Source organism: Saimiri boliviensis, chromosome 7 (genome assembly GCF_048565385.1).
Source record: "Saimiri boliviensis isolate mSaiBol1 chromosome 7, mSaiBol1.pri, whole genome shotgun sequence".
NCBI classification, from domain to species: domain Eukaryota; kingdom Metazoa; phylum Chordata; class Mammalia; order Primates; family Cebidae; genus Saimiri; species Saimiri boliviensis.
This window is the reverse complement of record NC_133455.1, coordinates 86,303,843-86,325,747: the sequence shown is the minus strand read 5'-3', so window position 1 is coordinate 86,325,747 and position 21,905 is coordinate 86,303,843. Positions and strand designations below refer to the sequence as shown.

Sequence of the window (21,905 nt, the reverse complement as noted above, 5' to 3'; positions counted from 1 at the left end):
ATGCTACCAGTTCGTCTACCAGGATGGCCAAATTGTTTTGCTTTCTGGTGCCTATATTCATGAATTTGAAAGGTTAAGATGCCATCAGAAGTTAAACCATCTGCTTAAGAGAGAAATAGTACAGCAGCATGGAGCTTTAGAGGTTGTGTAGACCAGCCCTTTTGTGTGATTAATGTAGTACCCTGAAAGACAAGGACTTGTCCAACAACCCTCAGCTAACTTGTAGAGCACAGAGATAAGGCCCATGGATTCCAGCTGCCGGTTCCAGTGTAACACTGCTACCTCCGTAGACACCTTGCTACCTCTGTGTTAGATAAAAAATGTGAACGCTCTTGGAATTTGTAAAAGGAATAATGATGCACATTGTAAAAGTTTAAATTAGGCAAGTTGCCATAGTATCTCAGATTTATTACAGCTTTAGATTTTAGATTGTGTATCTTTCTGGCAGACTTCTGAAGAGGATGCTAGGAAATACATTTTAGGCTGGCAGGGGTGTAGAAGCGGTCATCTTTCTTATTGATTCTTAGGAAATTGAAGTGCTTGGTTCCTTTTGTATGTTGAGTGAAGTAACATGTAATTTTCAATAGCATGGGAAGAAGTGGACCTGATGTACTTAGAGAAGGTGGAAAGAAAAAAAGATTTTTAAATAGCTGTTAACCTAATTTATATAGGGAAATATTGGCCAGGTGCAGTGGCTCACACCTATAATCCCAGCACTTTGGGAGGCTGAGGTGGGCGGATCATGAGGTCAAGAGACGGAGACCACTCTGGCCAACATGGTGAAACCTTGTCTCTACTAAAAATTAGCTGGGTGTGGTGGCATGTGCCTGTATTCACAGCTACTCAAGAGACTGAGGCAGCAGAATCACTTGAACCTGGAAAGCAGAGGTTGCGGTAAGCCAAGATCGTGCCACTGCATCATTCCAGCCTGGTGACAGAGGGAGACTCCATCACAAAAAAAAAAAAAAAAAAAAAAAAAAAAAAAAAGGGAAATATATGATTAAATAGTTTAATAATGTTTGAGACAAATCTAATGGGGTCAAAATTTGTCCACTTGAATATACAAACAAAAATAGAGTTGTTTCCATAATGTATTCTCACTTTTTTTTTTTTTTTTTTTTTTTGAGACTGAATTTTCCTCTTGTTGCCCAGGCTGGAGTGCAATGGTGTGATCGTGCCTCACTGCAACCTCCGCCTCCTGGGTTCAAGCAATTCTGCTGCCTCAGCCTCCCGAGTAGCTAGGATTACAGGTCAGGTGCCCACCACCAAACCCAGCTAATTTCTTATACTTTTAGTAGAGACATGGCTTCACCATGTTGGCCACTTTGGTCTTGAACTCCTGACCTCAGGCGATCCAACTACCTTGACCTCCCAGAATTCTGGGATTACAGGCATGAGCCACTGCACCTGGCCTTATTCTCACTTCTGAGCCCTCACCTTATTGGGCAGGATGAGTGAGAATTAAAAAGTGAACACCGAATAGCTGTGTCAAATCCTCTGTTTATTAGTTTTCCCATTTCTCTATCCAGGCCCAGGAGCAGGATGGGGTGAAGAGTAGCCTAGGATGAAAATGCAAAGAGACACCATTCTCAGTTGCCAACCCTGCACCCACAGGGCCCTTCCTGAGAGCAATGATGCCTCTTTACATTGTGTGTCCCCCTAGGGTCTGCACAAATCTCACCCTAGTGCAGCCTCTGCCCCTGTCCCGACTAAAGAAACCATCTCTGGGGGAGGCTGCATCACTCTGGCTAGGGCTGGGAGTGTGGGCTGTCACATTTATGCATGCTGGTCCTTGGGTTGACCTCTGTGTCCTTCCTGACTTCCACACCCTATTCTGGTCTCTACCCTGAGGGGCTCTGTCCTTGTTGAATCAGCTGCTGATGCAATTTGCTCCACCTGGACTTTGGGCCAATGACACTATTGCTGACCTACCATTACCTTTGGACTTGAGGAACCCCCACCGCCCAGCCTCTCCATCCTGAGGTTTCCTCAGTCTTCCTTTGTTTTGTGCACGCATGTGCATGTGTGAGTGTGTGGTGGGGTGGAGAGGGCAGAACAGAGCACAGGACTTTGCATTTTCCCTGCTCATGTGCACCAACTGCGAGGAGTAAATAACCAACTTCAACTCCATCAAGATGTTTTCCTTCCTTTAGCAGTAGTTTTTTATTTCTCTCTCACCAGATTAGATGCATACAAGGCTAAAAGCAGGGATTCCCAGAAAGGCCTGTGCTTTCGCTACCACCTTCAACTCCTGCCACCAAGAAATGTCCATGAAAGAGGACTGTCAGCCCACAGAGGTGTAGATTCCTTTACGAAGCTGATAGGCTTCTGCCCCCCTGCCGTGGAAGCCAGATACTAACACTGACATGGAGAAAGCCTGAACCCCGCCTCTGAGCTCTTCATCCCTCCCCTACCTCTTTCTTTGCTCAAAATTCTCTCCTCTTCCTCCCTAGGTGGGTGAGAGCTCCCCCAGTGGGCTGTTTATGATCTGTGTTTTGCTTTTTTTGTTGTTGTTTTTGTGTTTGTTTTTGTTTTTTTAAAGACTAGTCAAGTGCAGTAGTGAGAAGGGGAAAAGAGTAGAACAAGGAGTTCCATCTGTAACTGACTGTGAACAATCAATTGAGATAACTTACTACCTTCGGACCAGCCTGTTTTGTAAAGGGATGTATTTATTTTGGAGATCTTCACTGCTTTTTACACTCACGTTCTGTCATTCGAGTTTTTTATTTAAGATTTCCAAAGGTTAGCTCTGAAACTCAAAGCCGATTCCTGGCCCCTCTGTTCTGGATGGTGGCCAACCTCCTCTTGAAAGGATAAAGGCCATTAATCCAAGGAAAGCAAGAATAAGACCTGTACAATATGGAAATATATTTCAGAAAGTAACATATCTGTTATAAGTGACAATCACCTTAAAATAAATAATTTTAATATTCCTTTAGTCATGGTTTAAGAATCTATTTATATTTAAATATCCATTTTGACATCTGAGTATGTATGCATATCTATACACTCATGCATATATCAAAATACAACATTCTGTTTCATAAATGTGATATGATTTGTCAACTAAAAATAATAATAATTTTAAAGTAATATATTTGTTGTGGTGATATAAATACAGCTTCAATTCAGTTCCCTGTTATACCTTGCATATGTTTAAGAAAAGCAAACTAATTTCTTTAAAGAATTCTAAATTAACCTAACACAGAATTTAGCATATTGTGCACACTGAAATATTGAATAAACGAGTGAATGACTTTATCATGAAGGTCATTTAAGTTAGCCATTTTGAGCAGGGACACAACATAAGATTAGTATTTTATTTAAAAAATATGTTAATATTGTAGTAAATGAATAGAAAGAGAATGAGATAGGGAGCAACTGTAGTTATATATTCTAAACATACTCTAGAAAAACTACTGGAAGAGATTCCTTTTCAATGATCCCCATACTCCAAATACTTAGTTTTTGCGCTGAACATATGATCATTGTCCAAGTCAGTTTTTTTTTTCTTTTTTCTTTTTTTTTTTTTTTTTTTTTGACACTGGGTCTCAGGTCTTTCGTCCATGTTGGAGTGCAGTAGTGTGTTCCTGGCTCACTGCAGCCTCCACTTGCCAGGCTCAAGCCATCCTCCCACCTTAGCCTCCCAAGTAGCTGGGACCACAGACCTCTGCCACCACAACCTGCTAATTTTGGAAGGGGGCGGTAATAAGGGATTTCGCCATGTTTTCCAGGCTGGTCTTGAACTCCTGAGCTCAGGTGACCCACTCACCTCCACCTTCCAAAGTACTGGGATTACAGGCATGAACCACTATATCCATCCCCAAGTCTGTTTAAAGAAGCAGCAATTACTGCTTACTTTCGCCCTTTAAAAAGACCTAAGAAAAGTTGGAAGTAATTCACTGTGTATTGGAGTTCATTTCTCACAGGAGGTAGGCAGTTGAATTTTCCAAATGATTTCTCTCTCTCTCTCTCTTTTTTTTTTTTTTTTTTGGCAGTCTCACTCCGTCACGCAAGCTAAAGTGCAGTGGCATGATCTTGGCTCACTGCAACCTCCACCTTTTGGGTTCAAGCGATTCTCCTGCCTCATCCTCCTGAGTAGCTGGGACTACAGGTGTATGCCACCATGTCTGACTAATTTTTGTATGTTTAGTAGAGATGGTGGTTTCACCTTGTTAGCCAGGCTGGTATCGAACTCCTGATCTCAGGTGATCTGCCTGCCTCGGCTTCCTGAAGTGCTGAGATTACAGGCATGGGCCACCGTGCCTGGCCCAAATGATCTCTTTACGATTTAGCTTAGTACCTTGCTTTATATTCCTTATTCAGAGTGGGTACAAGAATTGTCAGTTTTAGGAATAGCAATCTGGGGTCTTTATGGTTAATGAAACATAGCCCATAACCCACTCCTGTTTTCAGGGTGAAAGACTAAAGAGAAGTTAATATAAGACTCGCAGAATCCTATGATCCTGTGTAACGAATTATCACAAATTGAGTGGCTTAAAACAATACCCGTTTATTGGCCCACAGTTCCAAAGGTCAGAAACCCAACACGTTCTGGCTGGGTTTTCTGTTGAGAGTATCATGAGGCCAAAATCAAGGTTGTCCAGGCTGAGTTCTTGTCTGTAGCCCTGAGGGGGGAAAAAAAAATCAATTTCCGAACTTAGGCTTGTTTTTGGCAGAATTCAGCTCTTTGAGTTTTTAGGACTGAAGTCCTTGCTGCCTTGCTGGCTTGTCCACAGGCCCTAGAGGCTGCCCATATTCCTTGCCTTGTGTCCTTTCTATTCTGATGTGCCAGTCTCCCTCCTGCTTCAGATCAGCATCTTCTCTGCCTTTGACTTCTGGACTAAAACTTAAGGTACATGTAATTGATTAGGTAAGGCCCATGCAGATAATCTGTCTTAAAATAACCTGTGTTACATAATAGAACCTATTGATGGGATAAAATCCATTATATTCACATTCCTGGGCATTATGCAGAGTACAGTCAACAATTTCAGTAGCATCTTTGGAGTGGTCTTACTAGTTTGTCTACCAAGTTGTTATTTATTTATTTATTTATTTATTTATTTATTTAATAGCAAGGTTGTAAGCAAGCTCCTGCATGGAACAACCACAGCACTTAGGGGAAACACAAGGAATATATGATTTAACTAATATTTTGTTAGAAAACCAATTGTCTTTTATTTTTATTTTAATTTTTAACAGAGTCTCACTCTGTCATCCAGGCTGGAGTGCAGTGGTGTGATCTTGGCCCACTGAAACCTCTGCCTCCTGAGTTCAAGCGATTCTTCCACCTCAGCCTCCCGAGTAACTGGTACTACAGGTGCATGCCACTATGCCTGGCTAATTTTTTGTAGTATTTGTACAGACAGGATTTTGCCATGTTGACCAGGCTGGTCTTGTGCTCCTAGCATCAAGCAATCCATCTGCCTTGGCCTCCCAAAGTGATGGGATTACAGGCATGAGTCACTGTGCCTGGCCAAAACCAGCATATCTTTTAATGAAGTTTATTTTCTAACATCTTGACCTTGACAGATCTACTATTAATAATCTTTAGAAATCTTACTTGTGTGTGATTCATTCACTTCAAAAGGTTACTACCATTCATATTCCCAGAACAAAACAAAAATCCCAAAACAATTTCTTTATCATTGGGAATAGGGAAGGAATGGCTTTTACTGTTTGTATGAGAAAAAATAACCAATGACATATAGGTAAATATCACCGGATGCAGTGGCTTACACCTGTAATCCCAGAAGTTTGAGAGGCCAAAGTGGATCACCTCAGGTCAGGAGTTCAAGACCAGCCTGACCAACATGGAGAAACCGCATCTCTACTAACAATATGAAATTAGCCGAGCATGGTGGCATGCACCTGTAATCCCAGCTACTTGGGAGGCTGAGGCAGGAGAACTGCTTGAACTCAGGAGGCACTTGCAATGAGCTGAGATTGCGCCATTGCCCTCCAGCCTGGGCAACAAGAGTGAAACTCTGTCTCGTAAATAAATAAATATCAAGTCAAAGTGAATTTTAATGGTGAGGTCTTTGTTAATAAGTTCACTTGAGTGGTAAACTAAGCTAGCTTTCAAAGCTTTTTGGACTTTCTAGATTTAAAGAAGGAAAGTGGACAAATTTAACCGACTCTACGGTTAGTGTCAAGGTTAGGGAAAGCCAGTTCTCTGCACAATATAATCCCCACTTCTCACATCAGTTGGAGGTTTGGGGGTCATCAAAGCCATCCTCAGCTTCAGCAGTTTGCTTGAGAGACTCAGAGTGCATTGAAAGCTGTTATACTCACAGTTACAGTTTGTTTCAGGAAAAGGATACAGATTAAAATCAGCAAAGAGAAGAAATAGGTAGGGTCTGGAGAGTTAGCAGAACAGAGCTTCTGTTTTCCTTACCATAGAGTCAGGATATGTCACTTTACTGGCATCGTTATGTGACAGTATGCACAGAGCATGGCCAACCAGGGGAGCTCTGTTGAGTCTTTGGTGTCCAGAATTTTTACTGGACTTGACTACATCCTGTGGATATGGCTAACCTTTAGTTTCCAACCCCTTTTGGACGTTGGTGTGGGGCCTGTAGTTTTAGTTTCTGGTCCCTTCTACAGGCAAAACTGATACCGCTGGCCCAAACCACCCATCATAAATTGCATTGTTAGACTGTTCAGTGGTCAGAGCCTCAGGCAAACAAGGACACTCCTATGACATTTTGAGTTTTAAGAGATCACCTTTTCATAGCTGAAGGCAAATGCCCATCTCTTTGGCCAAGGTGAATTCTTCACTCCCCTAGTGGGGAGGGGAGTGAAGCGGGGAAGAAGACAGTATACTATGTGTCAGACAGCATGCTAAGCGTTGTCTCCTTTAAACCTTTCAACGACAACATTAGAAAGAGACTGTAATTATCCTTATTTTACAGATAGCTGGATTTAGTAAGATTAAGTAATTTATCCAACACAATGTAAATAGTGTGGTGGAACCAGGATTTGCTCTGTTAGCCCAACTCCAAAGGGCATCTCAAGTACTTCCCTGGGTTGCTTCCACCAAAACTGAAAGAGTATAATGATATGTCATATAATAACTATTTAGAAGCAATTATTCTCAAGAATTGAGTTTTCAAAATAAAGTTGTCATTTAGATTTATCAGAATGTGCAGTGCTTCTTTAATAATGTAGGATACGGAGGAAGAAGGTTGATATATGGCTGGTTACTTCATTGAATTTGTACCTTCTGAATGGAATCCAATCAGCACTGCACCATTTAATGAATGCAAACTCATTTACAGGGGGTGTGTTATATTCCAGGTGCTGTGCTGGCCATTGGTAACCCAAAGATGATGAAAAATATGTTCCTGCCTACAAGGAGTTAGCGATCTACTGGGGTATGTACAATGTTTATTTTGTTATTTTAAATATTACATTTGTTTGAAGTAGTATGTAGAGAGCTAATATGTAAAAAATATTTTGCAAATAAAATTTGCAAGAATTTGGCACAATTTTTTTTTTTACTGAATGTACTAATGCTAAAAAAGTTGATAATTTGGAGATTGTTGCTCACATAACCAAATCAGTTAAAAACAGGTAGATTTCTGTAGTAATAGGGCAGATTAAATTTTTTTAAAATGCCACTGAGACTTGTGTGTACTTCCTACAGTTGTGTGTTTTTGAAGGCAAATGAGAGTAGACTAGAAATGCCAGCAAAGCACATCACACATAGCAACAATGTGGATTTCTTGTTCACACATACAACATTGACTATTCTGCTTTTTATTGGTTACTTTATTGATAATTGCTATCATTCGTCTTCTCTTACTTCATCAGTTCCTCCAATTGAGCAAAGTCTATATTGGGATGAAATATGTCTGTCCTTCCTAAATGTTGATTTTTGCCAAAATATATATTTTATTTGAGTCATAATAAAAATTATAATAGTTTGTTCTTACAGTAAACCATGCAGGATGCCATGAGTAGTCCCGAAGAACTAAATATAGTAAATGCAGTAAATATAAACAGAAAATGCTATATTCCAATGCTGTTTTCTGTCTTTTATAGCTTAATGTAGGGGAATAGAATTAGAAAATAAGAACCGTAAATTGAACTTAATTTCCAGTAGTTCAAGAAAATGCTATACAACTCTAATAACGATGTATTTGGATATATTTAATAATTGTTAATACACTATTTAGATTAAACATCGTAACTGCTGAGAGTGCAGTTCTGATATTTGAAAATGTGAGCACACCAGGAAAGAACTTGGCTCTTTTCTTGTCAGTATGATTTTAATTTTTAAAAGCATTTAATTACATAAACCATATCCATCATCTTTGCATAGATAAATGTTGTGGCAATGTTTTGAATGAACCTCTTGGTTTCCTGAAGAAATTATGGATACACTATAAATTTACAAATGAAAGGTCATTCATCAGAGTTATAAATATGAGTGGTTCCCATGCTGATGCCCGCGGAAACTTGAAGTGGTTTAATATCTATTGGCTTTTGTGTGTGGTTAGTACTGCAAAAGAATATAGATATTGCCATACTTACATGGTGTCATAACATTGGCAAAGTGGTGTGAACAACATGCAATATTTTTTGAATAGCATGGCATTTCTTTGAATTACTGCTGGCAACAGAACATAAATCAGCCTTAATGATGGATATTCCAAAGATGTTCATTAATCTATTCATTTAATTTAAAATACTCACTGTTGGCATTTATAGAGCCAGCCCATAAGAAGTGGCAAGTACTTCTAAACCTCTGCAGTTACTTTCAGGGGCCCCACAATTATGTCAGCTAAGTCTGGTTGCAGTTCAGATCAGAATGCCTAAAAATTATTTCCTACTAGTATCTGCTAAAGATATTTAAGCAAAATGTATTTTCTTATGTGTGTCTAAAGAAAATCTCAATTCGTTTCACCATTAAATGGATCTTACTCCATGGCTGTCCGTTCGAGTTCTCAGTTTTTAAAGCCGATTTTTCTTAATTTTTATTCTTTTTTCCTTCCTCTACCCCTTTCCTTTCTCTCTGTCTCTTTCTCCACTAGAAATGATCCTGCATTGTGTAAGCTTTGATTGAAAAGGACTGAAAAACGGACAGAATTGCTCTGTACCAAACTAATGAACAGCATATGACGTATGATTTTGAAAATATGTAATAAGATTAAAGACAGGTAGGATGGACAGCAGTCAAGAGTACGGAGGGGAATTTACATTGGATGGGAAAGGTCAAAGAGAGCCAGTAACAGTTAGTGGAAGGAGTAGTCAGCTATGCAAATACTATGGAGTAGGATAGTATGAATGTGTGTGCATGTGCTTTATTAACATATGAAAAATTCAGGCACAGAGCTAACTTCTGAATTAAAATAATGTAAACATAGTCCAATTTCTCTCCATCTCTCACATTCCACTAATACAGCTTCAGTCTCTGACTTTATTTGGTAGCAAGATGGTGGCAGGGGCCTTGCTTCAAATGTAGCATCCTATCAGGCTTCAGGTCAAGCTGATAAAGAGAAGATGTCTTTCCCAGAAGCCCTATCAAAAATGTCTTTGAACTAATTTGCTCTGATTAGATCACTAAATAATCCTGTGCACCTCTCTTGGAGCAGAGTAACAGAATCACTTTTGTGGTTTTTCATGCACTAGGTATTGGGTTTGTATCCCAGAAAGAAATGGGGTACTATTAATTGAAAGAGGCTGCATTAATGCTAGGTAGCAGGGGGAAAAAAAAAAGTTGCTGCTGGAAAAATCACAATGGACACATACACACATGAAAATTTGCATATCATTCTAGAAGTTTTTGGATTTCCTAGCAATCTGTGGGTTCCAGTATAAGAAACTCTAATAGTGACATTGGATCAGTGCCTCCTAGAACACACAAAAACAGCATTGATACCCATAGCCATCCAGAATAATGAGTTGTTACTGGGAATATTTCCTGAATAAAGAGACAAAATGGGCTTAATAGGTAACGAGTAGTTTAAATGATAATACCAAATTAAGAATAAAAGGAAGTTACATCGTTTTGTTAACTAAAGTGGAAATGAGTGGTTCAGCCTTGGGGGTGCTTTTTTGCTATTATTTGTATTAAAAAACGAGGCAAAATCTTTTATTCAAGGTAAGCACTTTATATTGGCAACACAAAAAGACATATTAGGAAAAGAGGTTTTCTAATGTTGATTCAATGGCATTTATTGCTATAGAAGCCTATATCTAACTCTCTTGAACTTCAGTTAAAAAACTATTAACCGGTTCTATGAAAGTAATTTGTAAAGAAAGTCATTTTCAATAATTATATCAAATTGTGTTTTGATTGGCTGATTTTTTTTCTTCTTGGCCACATTTTATTTGGGAACATATTGATGAGGTCACTTATTTTCTTTCTTTTTCTTTCTTTTTTTTTTTTTTTTTTTTTTTTTTGAGACGGAGTTTCGCTCTTGTTACCCAGGCTGGAGTGCAATGGCGCGATCTCGGCTCACCGCAACCTCCGCCTCCTGGGTTCAGGCAATTCTCCTGCCTCAGCCTCCTGAGTAGCTGGGATTATAGGCACGTACCACCATGCCCAGCTATTTTTTTGTATTTTTAGTAGAGACAGGGTTTCACCATGTTGACCAGGTTGGTCTTGATCTCTCGACCTCGTGATCCACCCGCCTCGGCCTCCCAAAGTGCTGGGATTACAGGCTTGAGCCACCGCGCCCGGCCTGAGGTCACTTATTTTCTTAATAATTATTTTTAATTGAGAAATTTAGACAGAATTGATAGAAGGCATAGGTCAGTCATAGGAAAACATGGGTACTTTATTTAAGAAAATTATACTTTGTTCTGGAGTACATGTGCCGGTTTGTTACATAGATTTACACGTGCCATGGTGGTTTGTTGCACCTGTCAACCTGTCATCTACATTAGGTATTTCTCCTAATGCTCTCTCTCCCCTACACCCCCACTACCCGACAGGCCCTGGTGTGTGATATATCCACGTGTTCTCATTGTTCAACTGCCACTTGTGAGTGAGAACATGCAGTGTTTGGTTTTCTGTTCCTGTGTTAGTTTGCTGAGAATGATGGTTTCCAGCTTCATTCTTGTCCCTGCAAAAGACATGAACTCATCCTTTTTTGTGGCTGTGTAGTATTCCATGGTGTATATGTGCCACATTTTTTTTTAAATCTGGTCTATCATTGATGGACATTTAAAATGGCTCCAAGTCTTTGCTGTTGTGAACAGTGCTGTAATAAACATGCATGTGCGTGTGTTTGTATAGTAGAATGATTTATAATTCTTTGGGTATATACCCAGTAATGGAATTGCTGGGTTAAATGGTATTTCTAGTTCTAGATCCTTGAGGAATCACCACACTGTCTTCCACAATGGTTGAACTAATTTACATTCCCACCAACAGTGTAAAAGTGTTCCTGTTTCTCCACATCCTCTCCAGCATCTGTTGTTTCCTGACTTTTTAATGATCACCATTCTAACTGGTGTGAGATGGTATCTCATTGTGGTTTTGATTTGCATTTCTCTACTGACCAGTGATGATGAACTTTTTTCTGTATGTTTTTTGGCTGCATAAATGTCTGGAGAAGTGTCTGCCTACATGGTGATTATTTTTCTCTGCAACTGGGGAGAAAATAACCTTTTAACAAGGTGAAGACAAGAGTAGCTCTCACTGAGATGGAAGTCATAATTATGCTTTATTTTTACATAGATTCCTTAGTTTCTTGAAAGAAGGAGTTAGCTTGGAATTTTAAGTTGCTTCACCTGAGCACAACAGGAGTTTTTCCTCTTGAGCAACTCAGAATATCACTCAAAATTGGGCAAGAATTCCTTGTTTACCAGATATTTTTAGGGAGTAAATATGTTACATAAAGAAGGTACCGCCTGTCAACTTTTGTCTCTTGGCACAAATGAAAACCCTGTGAATCTAGCCCTGCTTCTCATGAATGGATAAACTTTTGAACCAAAAACCTTCCATCATTACTAAAAGGAGTTGTTACTGCTCCTTAAGTTTAATACATCCAAGTTGTGGAGAAATGTATCATTTTTCCCCTACCAATGAGTGCCACTGACATTCAGCTATTAAGGGGGATGATCAGTTTTCAAAATAGTTCTACAAAGGCCGTCGTACGTCTGATTATGAAGATTAACATGTTATCTAAAAAAATAAACGCTTTCCCCAAACCTCTCTTTGCCACCAGTTCTTGATTTGACTGAGACGTTCATGGATTTCTGATCATTCTGTGTGTATATAGATTTTGTTTAGTTTTCCTTTCTAGGTTAAAACATATCTTTACACAGCGTCAGCTATCTGTGAGTAGAAGACAGCAGGCAGTTCATTCGCAGAAAAGTGATTTACAGATTTTCTTGCTATGCATTCCTTTCTTTGAGTTTCAGTTCCAGTTTTAATTATAACCTGGCTAGAGAATTGCTTCTCTCCATAGTAATATCAGTTATCAATAGAGTTTGAAAAAAAAGTAAATTTCTCACTTATATAAAGAATAAAGAACAAATTATATACATGAAAAAAATGTTAAGTTGTTTTTCAGTTTTGGCTGACGGGAATTGATGGATATTTAAGGCTGTAGGTTAGGGTTAAGAAGACTATGTGACTCCTGTAGTCCTTTCTAAGAACAGAAGATAAAGGATCAAAATACCATAAGAGAAATCCAAAACATAGTTTTTTTTTAATTTGGTGTCCAACTTGGCTGTGTAGGTGTGAGTTTCAGATAAGATGAAATGCATTTATACATGTGAATTGCGCAGTCATTGCCTATTATTAATTTTATGGGCTTTTTAAGGAGAAGAATGAGTCTCATTGAGAACCCCAAAGCATAGATTTCTAAAGACAATTGCCTCTCTGAATAGGACATGAGCTAAGGACTGAACAGAAGGAGAAAATTCGCATACATTTTTGACTTTCACTTTAGGACTCTTGAAAGTTTCAGTCACTGATTGGGATTTTTCTCTGACTGGGAGTCAATGAGACAAAGCAGCTAATCTAAATAATCTTTCCCAGATCTTCTAAAAGTGCCTGCAGATGAAAACATGTCAGACAACTGGTCCAATAGGGCCTGAAGGTTTTCTGTTTGTTTGTTTTAAATCCATTCTTTCTTGAGAAGGAAATAAAAGCCTGAGGTTGGTGACAGATTTGGGCCACATTCCCACCTCACTTTCATGGACATCTCTCTACTTCAGAGGAAGTTAATATTTTCCAGAGATGTTCCATAGGTATTCTAAATCATACTACAGACACCTGCTCCTATATATGGGTATGTTGTTCACCTAAGAAGAATCAGACTTGATTTTTTTTTGGTTAGTGTGCTTCCTTTAAAAATCCCCATTAATCTCAGTATGCAGAATTTAGGGGGAAAGTTGGGTTAAACAGTTGACACTGTTTAATGTAAATGATTTATGATTATTCCTTATATATACACAATAGGCTCTTTATAAATTAGATTGTCCTTGGAGTAACATGATACATAAATGTTATTGCTATAAATTTTACACTTGGCTATATATTTTGTATCATGTAACCAGTGGGCTTATAAATGCTGACTATTTCAACCTGCTCTTTGTACTCAATATTGTAAATGGTGACTTAGGTAAGCCTAACTGAGATGTATACAGAGGCAATCAAACTGCAAAAGAACAGGACATGCTGGCACTGCTCCAGCATGGCTTCTGGCTGTGTTCCAGAAGTGATGGCAGAAAGAGGAGACGGAGGAGAAGGCGAAACTCTTACATATATGTAGCACAAAAATGAATCTAAATTATTACTAATTGTTTTTTTCTTTTGCCCGGTAAAACCAAGAGTCTAGGGAGGGAGAAAAGGGAAAAAAGCTGAGCAAACAGGAAAAAAGCATTAGTAAAACCAACTTATCAAAATGCAGTTAGATGTTATTTCACAGGTGAATTTATCGTTATAGCATTAAGTGAGGATAAAGTTAATAGCTCTGTAATTATAAATGTTTTAATATCAATACATATTTTATATGTTTTTATTTAGTGTGTAATAGAAATAGTACATATTTTTACATTTCTGTGAATTATGAATTTGAGGAATTGGATTTTGAAAATCACTTAATTCTATGGGTGGATCAAGACACTTTATTATGTGCATAATGCTGTTATACTAATAGCCCTTTTTTTTTTTTTAAACCATGGTATCTTAGCTTACTGTAATTTTCTTCCTAAGATTCTATAGAATTTGAGAGAAAAATCCCTGAATCATGGGTCACTTAGATCCAACTAATTGTTAAATATCAAACTCATCTAAAGCGTTGAGTTAGAGGGGAAAGTGTAGCAACCCTGTAACTGACCAGCCAGGTTAATGATGTGGACTCCTTACCTGATTACAGAGTCCTATCATCAGGGCTGACTGGAATGGTACTATGCACTAATTTGTGTAAGGGAGAACTGGGCTGTGAAGAATTCTGTTTATAGTGTCTATTCTGATAGTGATTTTATAGTCCATTTTATAGGCTAAGTGTTCCAGTTGATTCCCTCTCCCCACGCCCTCTTAAGTATTAATGTCTACACAATCGATCTGGTTACCCGTGAAGTCAGTCCAAATCTGCCGTTACAGTGACTGAAAATACAAGATCAGTAATTGTAAAACCTAGAGGTTAGTGTCTTGCACAAAAGGACTAAATCTTAGCAGGAAATCCCCAAGTGAAAAAATTAAGGGACTGAAAGCACTCTGTATGTGTAACTTGTAATAACAAACATTTTTTTTTTGGCTGTGATAATAAAGGATATATCCAAATGTGCTCCTTATGACTTTTGTAACATACTTTCAATTGTCATACTCTGGAGCTATCCTAGTGCATGCATGGGAAAGAATCTACATTATGCACATATCTCTATATTTGTAGGCACTATAGTCAAAATACTTATTTGCCTAGCTGACTTAGCTGCATAGTTGACTTACCCACCCACCATCAAACCCTCTAGAGGAAATAGGACAGAAAGGTCACACAGAAGCAGCAAAGCCAGTGATCTCTTACAAAACAGTTATTTAAGTTCTCAGTGGCACTGTTCATCTTCTGGAAGGGAGATCACTCCATTCTCTGCCCATCCCTGTTGTCATCGGGAGTAGCTCCGGACTCTTGGAGTAGTAGAAGAAAGCCTATTCTACCTTATTCCTGCTGTACACTCAGGTAAGCCTTAACTGAAATCCCAGAGAGACCGCTGTACCAGACAGGCTAGACTATGGGGAGATTCTAGTGCTGGCAGAGGTCTTTACAGAGCTCAGTTCATCTGTCCTGTTAATTGTAACCACCGTTTAAAATTCTACTTTTTCTTAGAGGAGGTTAAATTTAGATGTAAGACCTCTAGATTTGTGCACACACACACACATACACATACATATAAAATCTGAAAAAGCCTCATCACTGTTTCTTCACTGTTTCTTCAGTTCAGAATACTTAGAGTCCCTGTCATTTACTGAAGACATTCTTTGTGCCAGGAATTGTTCTTGGGCTTTGCATGTATTATATAACTTAAGGCTCCCACAGTGCCTCATGAAACAGGCACGATTATTATACCCATTTTTTTCAGCTGAGGAGATGGAGACAGAGAGAAATTGAATAACCTGCCATGGTTCAACAGCTAGTAAGAGGCGGGGCTGGATTCACACCCAGGCAGAGTAATCTCAGGGCTCAAGCGCACATTTTTCTAGGTTGATTTGTAAGCAACATGCAATGCTTTGTGTATGAGAAGAATGCAGTGGGACCACGATTTAGCAGGAAATGGGATCTGTGTTTTTGTTGTAGTAATGTTCATGTATCTACCTCTCTCAGGCCACGATGTGACCAATGGCAAACTTTTTTTTTTGAGAGAGCCAGTGAAAACTGCGTCGAATACTCTATGGCCACAGAAGAGAAAGGAATGTGCTGGTTGATATGAGGATCTGACCTAAGACCTTGCTTTCACTATAACTACAGTAAACAAGCCAGCTAATGAACCATCGATGTTTAGCGTGTCATCAGCGTCTTTCAGTTTTGTCATTCTGGTTAGCTACCATCAAGAAGGACGGAGTGCCCTCAATGAATATGTATTTAGTACTAGATATAGCAATTTATTCTTTTGAAAAGCACTTTATCATTTTGGGTTCGATAAATGTATAAACAGTAATCAGTAGTTAGGGGTTTCAGGCGAAAATGGATGCCATTATTAGCGATTTAACAACTTTTCCTGTGAATTCCATGTGTATCAGACGGGATCATGCGACCCAGAGACACATATATCCAGTTTTTAGAACAGCTCACTTTAAAAACTTCTTGTGCTATGAACCACTAGGCTCTTGGAACTACAATAGTTACTAATTTCCAGACTTTGGATGTGTAAAACGAAGAACTCACACAAAAAACCTAGAGGCTGCGTAGGTCAGAATATTTGCTTAAACTAATAATAAGATTAGCTTTTTCACTTCTAGCTCTCTTTTTCCTATTTGCCTTGTTAACGAGGCCTTACTCCTGTTCAGTTGCCTAGTGCCATGATTCCTCTACTTTTTGGACTTTTATTTTAATTTGAGCTGACTTTTCTAGTTCATGTAAAGAATTTCCATGAGAATAATAAAACATAAGGACTATTCATTAAATAAGAATGATGAAAACATGAAATTTTGTCCAAATCGGGTAAAAGTGCATCTCACAGCACAGAATTCCATAACATTTTGAAATTTGGTCTTTGTAGATATTTTTCTCTGCCTGAAACATGTGTGCTGGTTCTATTTATATAAGGGAATAGTGACATCCTGTGTGTAGCTAGACTAATTGCCACTGTAATTAACCTATTTGAGGAGGAAGTTACACAGAAATAAAATATCACTGAGTACTGAAAGAGGCAATTTTGTTTTAAAGCAAACTTCGAACTTTACCAAAGGTTGTGGATAAAACAAAAAGGTTCTGTATCCTTCCCTTATTTTATTCGGCTTCTCCCTTCCCTCCATCCCTTCCATCTTTTTTTTTTTTTTTCTTGCCTCTATATAATTCCACTAGTCCTCTTCATTTTCTCCCTATGACTTTTATAAGCTAAAAATCTAATTGTTATGAGTGAAGATTCTATTTTTAAACCTAGAGTTGGGGAATGAGGTAAGTATGGTCAAAAGAGACAGCTTTTTTTTTTTGTTTTCAAGGCTATTCAAATGTCTTTGCTGGTCAAGAGTAGGTAGGATATGTGTAGAATCATTTGGATGTCTTAGAAGCTGATGACAAAAAATGTTAGGCTTCTTCCTTATCCTTTGATAAAATATGTATTAATTCAATTTAGAAAAGAGCGTGAGAGCATGCAAAAGCAGGGTTTCTCTTAAAACTAGCAGAAATTACTGGAAAGCAATATGTTGCAATAGAAATAGTACAGTTTTTGGAGTCTGAATTATTCAGATCTTGTCCTAAAAGTATGACTGAGTGGGAGCAAAAGGAACAATTTCTTCCTCCATCCCCATTTCCTTTAGTGCGCCTTGTAAACATTTCAAAAGGTAGTATGTTGCCCAGACATTTGAGAGGACAGTGGGGGAAAGTACGAGCAAGATGCAGGTAGAGAAATTAGTCAGAATTATCCTGTGATGTGTGTCCTAACTCACCCACCAGACAACAGCAAGACAGGAGCCTCAGGGCCCTTGCCCAGCCCTAGCCTCATAAGTAATCTGCCCCATAATCAAAATGATATTTTGAATCAGATCACCTAAGACTTTCTTTATGAGATAACGTGATATAATTTTCAACTCAGGTAACTAAGTTTGTATTTTGCACGTTATACTGACTTTAAAAAGCTCAATTTAAAGCTGTCCCAACTACCAAGAAGAATTTCCTTTTGAAAAATAGGAGAATTTTAAGCCGAAGAAAACTTAGTCACCGCATTATATACTGATTAGCATGGAAGAGTTGGAATAGAAATATTTCTGGGGTTCAGTACATGATGGGCTTTGATGCCTCAGTTTCTTTGTCTGTGAAGTGGGGATAGATATATACCTCCTTTGAGGTAATCCTGAGACTTTAGTGAAGAAGCATATGTCTATTATTATCCAGAGTGCCTGTAAATAAATACTTAATAAATAGTAGCAAGTATTATTTTAGATAATATTTGACAAAGTAAAATGATTTAGATACCAAATAGTTTATTATAAAGGTAACTAAGTTTATCTGGTTGAACTGTTGTTCAAGTGGATTTGATTAATGACCTATGCGCACCATTTATTGCTTTGTAATTTTTACTGTAGTGACCTTTCACTTTTATTGATAATTTCTATTAGCAGTAACTAAATGACCATTCTTAGAAGACAGTGAAAGGACAATTTTTTTTTTGACAGTTAAGTACTGGGAAAGATACAAAACAGGAGAAAGGAACACTTCAGAGAATTTTCCTGTGTGTCACCTTTGTGACTAATCCTGTAATCTCTAATGATTATTGGAGTACGTTGCAAAGAAAGCTTCTTATTGGTAAAAAAAAATCCTCAACTTTATAGAAAATAGTCATTCATTCCTAGCTATGTTTTGGCATTTGTGCTAATTAAATGTAGTCTGTAATTATTGAAGTGTCCTACGTTTTTACACAAACCTCCCCTCTGTTTTATTGGTGATTTTCAATAAGAGAGTAAAACTCAGAAAGCCATCCTCTAGAGATTCAGATTCAGTTGCTTCTTATGGTCACAAAATAGTTCATTCATCCATTCAACAAATATTTATTGGATGCCTGTTACATGCCACACACTGTACCCGTCTTGAAAATATAGTAATGAACACAGTAGGCAAGAAATGGATTTCATAGGCAGACAGAGCAGACAGGTAACCCAAAACTAAGGGTTGTGATAAAGTATGTAAGTCTTAAACTACAGAAAATTTGTTAGGTGTTTTGGCTAAACTGAGGCGTACCATTTCAATCGCGGGTGGTAGGGTAGGAGTAGTCCTACCTGCTTTTAGTTTCTGTAGCGTTTTCCCTGTGCTTCCATTGGAACCTCCTGCTTTGCATTCTAGTTCCCTGTGATGATGGCATCTTCTCTAGACTGCAGGATTCTGAGGAGGCAGACAGGATGCGCATGTGATTCTCCTTGGCATCTTGGCACAGAACCTTACACTCGTGCACTACATATAGAAGGCACTAAATAAATGCTGTCGAAGGCATGCAGCAAGGAAGCAGCCCTAAAGCCTTGCTTCTCTTGTCTTACAAAGAAAAATTCTTAAATACTTCAAGTTTCTCCTCTTTCATGTTAATGGTGTTACAGGAAAGTAAATAACCAAATGAAAGTTGTTATTTCTCCCCGCATACCACTTACCTATTAGTATCTCAAAATTTAATCCACACCAAACTTCTCTGGAAGGAGTTAATTATTATTTGTAAAGACATTCAAAGTTTGCTCTACAGGAGTCTGACTTTATTTGCCACATGCAAATAAGAATGAAATAATTATTATCTGTGGTACACATAGGGATCTCACGATCAGCTTTTTCTTTTCTCTGCTGCTGGATCTGTCCAAAGGGTTAATGTTTGGGATAGTTAGTGTCTCGTTTTAAAAAGCCAAAACTCTTCATTGGTTAATAGAAAGATACCACATGTAGCTAATGGTTTAGTATTCATTTGTCATCGCTTAAGTCCAAGTATTCTGAAACCCTACAAAATAAAATTCAGAGATTTTTTTAAATGGAAAAATCATCATCTTTCACACACAAAAAACTAGTTTGCTGATTAAGAAAATTCAGAATTAAGAAAAGATTTGGTTGTAAAGATTGAAGTCTTGCGTGTGTTCTGGTAGGAACTGAGGTGCGCTGAGATCGAGAGGCCTGGCGTGGTGTTGCCTGTGAACTGGGGTGTAATTTAGTGAGCTGACAGGAGGAGTGAAGTATCTCCTCAATATCTGTGTTTGGCAGAAGAGATGAATGCATACATCAGGAAACAATGTTGAAGTGTTTTATTTCCTTATTTCAGCCTGTCAAACTGTCAGTGTAGTTAATGGCCACCAAGAGAGAAAGAGAGAGAGAGAGGAAGGAGGAGGAACAGATTGAAACAAAGGTGCTATGGAATCTGCAAAGAAAGAAACCAGGAACGCATTTGCATGTTTCTGTGGCATAATGGCCAGTCAGACAAAAAAATAGCTCAGTGTATTCATCTCTTTCCTAAAGCCAGATGTGCCGGCTCCCTACCTACCATCCCTGTACCCCGCTCTTTCCTGCGTTTCTGTCCCTAATCATTGCTTCACTTAACTTTGAGCTCTGCTTCCTTTCACTGGAGTCTAGATTATCAATAAAGGATAATTTTATGCTATATTGGTAGTATCCAATTTCGCTAGTTTTTTAAGTTTGCTATCTTGTTTGTATTCTGTAGAAAATCTGATATTAATGCTGTTTGATAAGAAAAATGTTTGCTTTTATGTGAAAAATCTCGCCCCTCCCCCCCCCTTTTTTTTAATCCTTTTGAGCATTTTGAAATCTACAGAGAATACACTGGGCAGGATTGTGACCAATTGTATCTTTCTTTTTCTTAAAAAAATATGTTCAAAGTGAAATGCCTAAATCAGACATTTTATTCTTAGGAGTACTAAACTATTCTAAACTTCTAGAAAAATTTTAGCACAGCCAGGGATTTCTGTTTCATAAAAGGAAAGTATTTATATTGGATCTTTTTTCTATCTGAAAATAAGTAATTTTCCCCTAGAAATAGAAAAGCCTCTTATCATTCACCTCGGTGTCAAACCCTGAATTTAAAATCTTTGAATTCATAGCAGCGACAAATACTTTTCATAATGAACAGTTTTGGTTGCCTTTAAACAGAAAACATCTACTTAGGAGAAATAAACAATTTGTTTTTTAAATATCAATGTAAAAATCTTATACAGTGATCAAAGGAAAGGGATTGTGGGGTATTAAATACAGTGGGCTCTGAATCTGGTCTATCATCAAATCACCTTAAAGGCATTTTAAAATGCCCTTGGGTGCTTCTTTCAGATTGCTAGGTTGTGTACCTCCAAGGAGGGGACAGAGAATCTGTATGTAAAAGATGCACCCCTCACCATAACCCCCAACTCCTGACCCCCCAGGTGATACCAGTGATAAGCCGACAGGTCCATGCTATCCTGACACTGCACAGAGTTGTTGCCACGGCTGCAGTGATCTCTCTGAATCTGACTGATTTCTAACATTTTCATTTACACATTTGCGGCCAGTCACAAACTTTTGGGAGACAAAGTTTGTCAACTCTATACAATTTCTGTGACCTTTTCCACCCCTAAAATCTTGTGACTTCATTATAGCAGCGAGGTTTACAAACTTTAAACTTTAAACTTAGATAAAATACACACACGTTGTTTTATATTAGTTTTTTTTTTATGTCCCCAGAAGTAAACAAAAAAAAATACCAAAAAGTCAGACTCTCCCCTCTCGTCCCCAGTTTGATTTAAGCATTCTTGAGTGGGCCTCTTATTTCATAATACCAATCACACAAATTTAATCATTAAAATAAAAATGTGCTGCTCTGTCCTTTAGATTGTTCACTGCCAAACTGAATTCTTCTCTACCCACCCAAACTTGCTCATATCTTAACAAATGATACCTACCAGCAGGCATCCTGTTACGTTAGAGACCAGTGTTCACCTTTGTCGTCATTTATCTTTGATATCCTGGGTGGATTTTGCCTCATAAAATATTGTTCATCTCTCAGCTTCTCTTTATCTCCATCACCATTCGTTCTGGACCAATCCAGGAAAGCCTGGATTCTGGAATATTCTCCCAAGTGAGAGTCTTTCCAAGCAGCTACACTCTTCCAGCAGATGCTCTGTACTTTACAGAGATTTTAGACCTGCAGATCTGATCATAGGTCTTCCCTAATGCAAAACTGTCAATGGCTTTTCATTGTGCTGAGGATACAGACCAAAATCTATGGCTCGGCCTGCAAGGCCCCATGTGAGCTCCTTCTCCTTCTCCCCC

General features: G+C 38.3%; 1 protein-coding gene across 10 annotated transcripts in view; it reads left to right on the top strand.

Moving 5' to 3' along the window:
• SOX5 (SRY-box transcription factor 5) overlaps positions 1-21,905 on the top strand; it is a 1,015,292-nt gene that overhangs the window by 184,138 nt on the left and 809,249 nt on the right. For 9 of the 10 annotated variants that reach the window (XM_074402912.1, XM_074402908.1, XM_074402910.1 and 6 more), the window contains one exon: positions 7,303-7,379. The gene's annotated coding sequence lies outside the window, so the exon portion shown is untranslated. Of the gene's footprint in view, positions 1-7,302; positions 7,380-10,611; positions 15,147-21,905 lie in introns of those variants that run through there. The other variant, XM_074402916.1, reaches the window with a different exon arrangement.